Below are 8,078 nucleotides of genomic sequence, written 5' to 3' on the forward strand. Positions count from 1 at the left end.
TGAATAATATTATGCGTTGAATTTCCACAAGGCTTGATTGTGATGGTGTTAACGACTCTCCTTGTGAATAAAATGTGACACCATATCCTTGAACTAAGTTAAAGAGATAGGAGTGTAAGGCTCTTCATCTTCGTAAAACTTAGGAATCTCACTATGAAAATATGCACAGCAAACTTCCTTTGGTTGTTCCTCTTTCTCTTCTTAATCATCACCACCGGATTGTTGTTCATTTAAAACTTGGACATTTTGACCCACTTGAATTTCCAACTTAGTTAGTGTTATGGAGTGGCTTTGAATAATGCTACTCGTTGATTGTTGAAATTGCAAATTGTTTTGAGAGAGTAGCTTCAAAGTGTCCTTCAAAGTGTCAAATGAGTTATGCTGTGGTGAAGGTGCAAATTCTTGATTCGGAGCTTGTATGTTGTTCCACGAGTCATGATAAGGGTTTCTCCAAATACGGCGATATGTGTTTGACAATGGTTGTAATGACCCTTCATTAGAGAACTCATGAGGTGTCAGTGCTCTTGGACAAATGTAGGAAACTCATCTCTCCCTGGGCAGAATTGAAGAGGATGAATGGTCTTGGCACATAATGTACATACACCATACATCGTTTTATACCACCTAAAATCAAAACAACCTAAAAGGTAAGAAATAAAAATAAATAAAAATTAGGCTATGAAAATAAAAACAAATAGGGTTTATAAAGCGAGCAAGCAGAGGAGACTAAAATCAGTCCCCAACAACAGCGTCAAAATTTTGTTGTGTTCCTTTCAAGTGCAAATATAAAGATAGTATAATGGCACAAGTAAGGGTGTCAAACCACATGGAGTGATTAGACCTCTACAAATTACTAGCTTTATGTGAACCCTAACTAACAATGAAAATACAAATTGAATTTGGATTTTTGTTTGAAAACTAAAGTAACTTGAAAATGCAAGACAAGATAAAATGACTAATTGGTTAACGATGGGATGGGACTAGGGACACCGATTTAATCACTACAAGCCCATTCCATGAAAATTAAGTCAAAGTGTATTCAACTCTCCAATCTGCAACTAGGGTTCATTTTACTTATTTATAATCATCCATTTGATGTGTGGTTGTGATCAAGTACTCCTAATCTGCAACCTAGTTATGATGTTCAACTTAGATTACCAATTAAGAATCAATTAAGAACAAGAAAACTTCACAGAACCAAAGAAATCACATGGAAAGATGTTTGCATAGTAGTTTTTTCATTCATTCACATGTCCACCAAAATTAAGCATGATGTGTACTATAACCTTGATCAAATAATCTATAGGAAATCCTAATGGTGACCAAACATTATGATAAACAAACAACTTAAATTATAAAATCAATGAATGAAACAAGAAAACAGATTGGTAATTTGAACACTTTAACTTAATAACATAGAATAGTTTTGCAAGGCTACATCAAAATCCCCAACTATGAACTTAATTGATGCAGGGTGTAGCGAATAAAAATGAATAAAATAAAATGAAAGTAGAAAATTAGGAAAAACAGGATGGATAGGGAAGATAGATAGATAGAGTCCACTATCTCCTAGTGCAAGGAGAGACCTGAAAACCCTAAGAACTTTGGTTCTAGTACCAACCCACAACGTAGACACTAAAAAGAACAAAGATGCAAACTCTTAAACAAGAGAAAGGCACATAAAAATGAGTTTACAACTCAAATATCAACATGATAATTCAAACCTCCCCTTCTTCTTTACAATACAAGTATTTATAAGCTTACAACTTAAAGTGAAAAATATGAAAAGACATAAAAAATAAAGGCTTACAATATAACTTCTAAAAAATTAAATGATTTCATAAAATGTCATTAACCTAGGAATTCTATAAGCCACAAATTTAAAGCTAGATACATGCATTATAACTCCAAAAATACATGTATTATATTATAAAACTTAAATCTCAACTGCCAGTAATTTTATGTAATAACACATTTAGTCATTGGCTTTCATCATTCTCGCTGGGTTAGAGAGAATTCATCTCGAATTCGGATCATCTCTTATTTGGAGCGATAAAATTGAACTCTGCCAGTCCAAACAAACAGATATTTGGAGCATTTAATATTGACTATTGAAGTGTGAATAGCACCCTTAGTAGCATACCTCGCATTATTGACATTCTATTTCTTCATTTGATTTATAATATCAACCAAAACTTTGGAAATTCTAAAGTAGAAAACATCAACCCCAATTAAATCAACATATCCAGAAGTTTCCAATGACCTCATTAATTCATGAAACTCCAACTTCAAAAATTCCTTGTAATCAGCATTTTTAATAATTAGACAAGATTCCATATCAACATTTCGTTGAACCACACAAGAACTTTGATAGCAAACGTGATAAGTACCATATGGAGAACAGTCAAACTTGGGAGGAAGATCAAGATTTAAGAGACAATCACCTAAAGAATTTTCACAACATATTGGACATGGACTATCCAAGCAACAATAAAATATTGGAGGAAGGTCTAGATTTAGATCTTCATCTAAGGGCATCTGCGACATGTTGAATATAACGTCACCCTTGGATCAAGCTGACGTTCTGATACCAACTAATGCAAGGTGCAACGAATAAAATGAAGTGAGAACAAAAAATTAGGATAAAATGGATGAATATGTAGGATAGATAAAGAGGGTCCACTATCTCCTAGTGCAAGGAGAGACTTGAAAACCCTAAGAACTTTGGTTCTAGTACTAGCCTACAACGAAGACACTAGAAAGAACAAAGATGCAAACTCTTATACAAGAGAAAGGCACATAAAAATGAGTTTACAACTCAAATATCAACATGATAATTCAAACAACTTCTCCCCTTCTTCTTAACAAATACAAGTATTTATAAGCTTACAACTTAAAGTGAAAACTATGAAAAGATATAAAAAAATAAAGGCTTACAATATGACTCCTAAAAAACTAAATGATTTCATAAAATGTCATTAACATAGGAATTCCATAAGCCACAAATTTAAAGTTAGATACATGCATCATAACTCCAAAAATGCAAGTATTATATTATAAAACTTAAATCTCAACTACCAATAATTTTATGTAATAATGTCTTTAGTTCTTAGTTTGCATCATTAATTACACAACATGATCACATAATATATAGGTATGAAGAACAACATGAGTGACATTAAATTCATAGAAAAAACCACCTGAAGCAATTTTGATGTGGAACTCCTTCAAGAACAGCGCGGTTGTATGATTTCTTTGGTAGCGGCAGATGGTGAACGGAAGAATGATTTTGTTTTTGGAAGAAAGGCCAAAGAGAGAGAAGAGAAAAAACTTTGGGCGTCTCCAATGGGGCTTGTGTAAAAGTGGCTAAAAAGCTAGGTTTTATAAGGTAAAAGAGGTTGTTACAGAATGCCAACACATCCCGCTAGCTGAGCATTTATTTCAAACATTTTTTTTTCCTCTTAAAGGGCCATATTCACTTTTGAATCTCTCTCTACATCAAAATCCTTGTTCAATTCTCCACTTTCAGCATCATTTTGCCTCATTTTCCTCAAATGCTCTAAAATACAATTAATTGCACATTAACACTAGTAAAGAGGGTAAAACGCAACCAATTTAACTCAAAAATATCACAAAGAGACTAGGATTGGATGGTTTAGATGTATGAAATATATGAGTTATTAGTTTCCTAGTTTTAGATATTTATGTATATTTTACAGAAAATGGTGTGTGAAATGATGAAATCCAAAAAAGTTTGCAATAATTTACCGAATATGAAAAATTTGGTGATTTGTTATTTTATTTTATTTAGAATTAGCTAGGCAAGTGTTGTGAATAATGTGGTTAATTTCTTATCCAAAATGGATTAATGTGAGTTGATTAAGATCCGAGGACTCAATGATGTTGTAACATGATAAGAATTACCTAAAGATGCATTAACACTTCCAAATACTTTTTGGTGGTGAGCATCACTACCACATTGATTACTGTAGATGAGTTTAAATTCTAAGATTTGTAAAGTAAGATTAAATTCCTCTCAACTAATAATAGCAATCAATGTGGTTGTGGGTGGTAAATAAAAATGCAACTTATTCTTAGTCAAGGTTTGCAGGCACTGCTCCTCAAGCTAACCAGTTATCTAGGTTGATGAATTAAAACTTGATGTGATGTGAATAGAACTTTTGATGGATTGTTCATTGACCCATAAGGATGAAACTATACAATTAGACTAATCTTAATGTCGGACGTATGTGGTGTTAGAAATGTGCCCTAAAAGCCAATCATATGATGATACTTTACGGACATTTCACATATTAAACTAATCTGGTTTAATATAAAGGGTAAAGATTATTATTTAAAGTCATCTCATATAAATGTTATATGCTTAAACGATAAGTCTAAGGAATATGTAATTGGAAGAATGTGATATAAAGAAGTTAGATTCATGAGACCATTCTCTTTTGTATACATATCCTAAACGTTCCTGATCATAGGATTGCCAATTGGGCATTGATAGTCCATTAAGATCAGTACGTGCTATGTCTTCTCTTAGAAAGAGTGACTGGTCTCGGGTCATTGGTGTGACTGACACCAAGACAAGCATGTAGGTGCTCAATAGAGTAACTGGTCTCAAGTCATTGGTGTGACTGACACCAAGACAAGCATGTAGGTGCTCAATAGAGAATGAGTCTACTGAATGCGATCAACAAGGAGTTCTCATACTCATGTCACATGAGAACTCATGGTTGGGATAATGCAAAGTAGTCATTTGACCTGAGGCATCATAGTTGTCTTATGGTTAGGTCCTTGATCTTTGACTATGTCAAAGTCACTCTGTCAAAGGGTGTCCAAGGCATAGTTGGGGTTAAGTCATTTAGCCATGAAGTCAAGTGAATGCACAACAAGGGATCTCTAACCTTTAAATCGTTTGAGGGCGAATTCTCTATGTTATGATTAAAAATCTCTGGCCAAAATATGAATGAGATTTAGGAAGTTGTTCCAAATCACGTTCAAGGTAATCATATAAGTAAGAGAATCACATTGGATAGTAGACATGAATAAACTATCAAACCAAACAATGTGGTCAAGAGTATTATATTAGAGAAAAACTGTATTGCATTGTAATCCTAAACTAAATAGGTTCTCCACCTCTTCTGATTAGCTTGGGTAGCCATAACATACTGCTAGGTGTAACTCATGTTTGTGGAAGCCCTAAAGGTGTATAATCACTAATGGGAGAATTGAAAGTAAGTTTCAATTCACAATCAATTTGAAGAGTTCTAATCGCCCACTGCCTCGCTAAAAGAAACCTAATGGATCGTACATCGTGTAAGGTAGAGATTGAAGAAACAATGGAGATGAGTAAGGATAATTAAATGGTTTAATTATTTATGGTTAGGATTAATTAATATGTTAATTAATCAAACGAATAAGTTTGTTTTAGCTTTTGAGTAATTATTGGACGTCAAGGCCCATTGGGCTTAGAACCATCAAGCCCATTAAGTTAAGTTGTATGACAACTTACTGACTAAAGACTTAAAAGGGGACCAAACAGCCCAAAGCCTTTAGAAAGCTGGCCATATCATGAATGAAAGGTTTTTTGGTTCTTTTTGTCACTTAAGTGAAGTGACTATATAAAGGACTTTATAACCAAAATTCATTAGGGTTCTCTCTTAAGGAAATTGGAGAGAACAAAAGCTCTCTTTTTCTCTCTAAGAGGCCGGGCCCCTTGGAGGGGATTTACTAGTATCAATCCTCCTCCAAGGTCACTTATCTTTTCTTCAAGTCCCTCCTTGGTGTGGAAATCTAGAGGTTCCCTTTCTTGGGAACTTGGAGAATCCATTCCTTCATCCATATCCAAGAAGTCATGGAGCCAAGAAGCAAAGTTCCTCCATCCACATCCATGAAGCCAAGGAGCAAAGAGACTAAGGAAAGAAGGCCCTCACATAGGTGAATATCCTTTGCTAAGCAAAGAGGTGCTTCAAAGGTATAAAAGTTTCTCAACTCTTTTCTTTAAGATTTGAGTTGATTCTTGGTTCACCACAACTACTAGGCCTTGAATTTCATGGGTAAAGTTTTGTTTTTGAGTGCATACAAGCATGATTCCGCCTTTAATTGTTAATTGCATGCATAGATGTTGCTCAAATGAACTTGTTTTCACAAAGTTTTCCTTCATATGGATGTACTTTTCAGTTGACACATTATAATTTAATGTAGGATTTATACCCTTCTATAAAGAATATTCTTCTTCTTGACTCTGAAGGAAAGCGTGTGGCAGTTAAGTACTTCTTGGATGATTGGGCAACAAATGGTGCAAAGTTTGCATTGGAAAAATCTTGTGTTCACTAAGACTCTTAAGACAAATCCTTGGGTAGACTGTATGCTGCTAAATATGACTGAAGTAAACATGGAGAGTCCAATGAAAAAAAAAAAATTCTTCGTAATTATGCTATATTAAAAGGTCAATGTTATATCACCATAAATCAGTGTTCACATTTTGCTATTTTTTCATCTGCAGCGGAGATAATGATGTTTAAGAGCAACGTTGTTATATATAAGTTCGTGCAGGACCTCCACATTTTTGTGACTGGAGGTGACGATAAAAATGAATTGATTTTAGCCACAGTTCTCCAAGGGTTCTTTGATGTAGTTACCCATCTCTTGAGGTAGTCTTGGTCACAAATTTTTCCATTAAATCTCTTCCTTTCTGATGATTATTTGTCCATACGTTTGATGTATAGTCTTCCAATATTTTCTTGTAAGAACAACATTGACAAACGGGAGGCACTAGAGAATCTGGATCTTATACTTTTATGTTTTGATAAGATTGCTGATATGCTATATGCTTCTTAAATTCTCACACTCTACATTTATGCTTATGTGTATCTGCAGAGTTCGTTAGTCTTTTAATCATGAGTATGGCAGAGTGACAATAGATCAGCTGTGCACAGTTGTATGCACCATATGTTATTATACGAAAAGATGGATACTTGAAGGAAAAAAATTCTCACACTCTACAAACTTAGCTACAGTCTTTTAACAGTGGTACACTTCATCCTAACAATAACAAACAATAGTCATCCATAGATTGTAGCTAATATTCCCCCTCTATGGAGCATTTTATCCAGAAACATCCCAATATGTTCAAAATGGGTATTGCTTGGTTCATCCTCAATCGTATTGGAATCAAATTAATTAACTTTCACTCATGCCATTGCTTAAAGGATAAGATGTGTTGATAGCTTCCTATCTAATATCATCAAATCTTGAAATTTACAACCAAATTTTAGTACGAAACATCACCAATCCTTTTACTAAAATGCAGACCATAACACAAGCATGGGTTATAGCAAGTGAGCATCTAACCAGAACCCTTCTTAAATGATTTAGTCTTGTACACAAAGAATCAGCTGGCATTATTTTTATTTATTCTTAGTTCTTTTTTCATCATAAGGATTCAACGTAAGATAGGAGTGTCGGTTATCGACTACCTAACACTTTCCCTTTCTTCCTTTATCCGAGTTTGGACCAGCAATGTAAGATAAACTTACACAAGCGGAGTTAGTGGAATAAGGCTTTGTTGTTGTTGTTGAATTCTTTTTCTACTAAGGAAATTTGTTTCGTATTTTGACAAGGTCTTATTCAATTCCTTCATAATGTAATGTAAGTTGGATTTGACTTCTTAATGGCTTCTTTACCGTTAAATCGATTCATTGTATGCGCCCCAAATTCAGATCAAATCCTCTTTGATCACCTTGTTCTTGGAAAAAATAAGAATTGCAATTTAATAGGTGAAGACAGTTTAACTGGCACAATTTCCATCGTGCTCCTCTTTATACTCTTTTGGGGTGAGACATGAGAATGAGTAAACCCTACAACTGAAAAAAGGCAAAAACAAAAGAATGTTATATATAGGCAAAAGTTAGAGAGAACTTTTGCTAGAGACATGAGTGAAGCAGGTGCAATGTATCACACTGTTTATTTTCATAACTATAAAACAAAAGGATTACAAGTAAAGAGAGGAAGAAATGGGTATTGATATTATTGCTTTCACTCTTTTCTTTTCTGTGTGTTGTGAT

The 8,078-nt window shown here is 34.1% G+C and overlaps 1 pseudogene; it reads left to right on the top strand.

Moving 5' to 3' along the window:
* Nucleotides 1-371: 371 nt before the first annotated feature.
* LOC126611873 (coatomer subunit zeta-1-like) lies at nucleotides 372-6,852 on the top strand (annotated as a pseudogene).
* The last annotated feature ends 1,226 nt before the right edge of the window (nucleotides 6,853-8,078 follow it).

The sequence above is a fragment of the Malus sylvestris genome, chromosome 17 (genome assembly GCF_916048215.2).
Source record: "Malus sylvestris chromosome 17, drMalSylv7.2, whole genome shotgun sequence".
Taxonomy (NCBI): Eukaryota; Viridiplantae; Streptophyta; class Magnoliopsida; order Rosales; family Rosaceae; genus Malus; species Malus sylvestris.